Genomic DNA, 1397 nt, shown 5'->3' with positions numbered 1-1397 from the left:
AATGGACATTAATAATAACAGAATGGGTCCCCAGAGATTGTAAACGAAGCAGGGGAAGACATAGAAGACATTAGATTGACGAACTAAGACAATTTGCGGGTATAGACTGACATAGCACGACCACGAACAAACGCAAGTGGAAGGACATATCTGAGGCCTTTGTTCTGAAGTTGACTAGTAACAGCTGATGATATTACATATACATGCATACACACACACACACACACACACACACATATATATATATATATATATATATATATATATATATATATATATATAGAAACCTTGCAATTAGAGGCCCGAGTAAAATAGATTTGGTAAAGTGTTAAAACTAGAAATAAAAGTTGGGGAAAAAAAAGTCAGGAAGAAGTGTTAATACCCAAATGCCTACTTTCAAAGGGTCACCCAATTAGGTGCAGCTTTATTTTGTTAATTAAAAAGCCGATACATAATTTTCGCACACAAACATACACACACACACGTACAAACACAATTGGCGTCATGCAACCTCTACAAGATACCCCCTATAGAGATAATTAAGAATAAAAAGAAGATACAATTTAAATGCTAAGGAAGATATAAAAAGGTTTGTTAAGGCGATAAATAATTCATGACGTCATCCAAAATACCGAGAGTATCGTGTTGCAAAGACCTGACTGCTTAAGAGGCTCATTAAAATTTTTATTGGTGATTACTTCCTCTTACTCTCGCAAGTCCCAAAACAGTAAAACATTAATACAGCAACAAGATAATCATGGAAGATTTTCCATATAATCTTTATAGCCACATACAAATTTATTAAACCATCTAAAAACCTTTCCATATATTTCATTTTCATGAGCAAAAGTTTAATTCATGACATTCATTTGTGTCTAATTTTCTATCTCTAGTTCAACAACGTTGCTGTACAAAGAGTTCAACTCATTCACCATATCCACTTTTATTATATTTACTCAACTTTGTGAAATTCAACATCTCATTTCATCCATTTTGTTAGCGAATAAGGCATTTAATATACCATACCTTTAACTTAATAAATAAGGGTGTCTAAAACTTAACTATCTGTACTAAAAGTTAATGATGTCTAATTGATTATTTCATCTCACGAGGGATTACTCAATAATGCTTTTGCAGAAAAGCCTAATGCTCTTCAAAATAGTTTAACAATTCTTAATCTAAATAACAAATACATGTATGTATATATGGCACAAACACACACACACACACACACACACATATATATATATATATATATTATATATAAATATATATATATATATATATATATATATATATATATATATATATATATATATATATATATATATACACACACACAACAGTTGGAAGTGGGTGGGTGGGTCGTTTCTTAGCATTATTATTGATTTTTTAAG

This window comes from Palaemon carinicauda, chromosome 2, assembly GCF_036898095.1.
Source record: "Palaemon carinicauda isolate YSFRI2023 chromosome 2, ASM3689809v2, whole genome shotgun sequence".
In the NCBI taxonomy this organism is placed as follows: domain Eukaryota; kingdom Metazoa; phylum Arthropoda; class Malacostraca; order Decapoda; family Palaemonidae; genus Palaemon; species Palaemon carinicauda.
Note: the sequence above shows the minus strand (reverse complement) of the source record.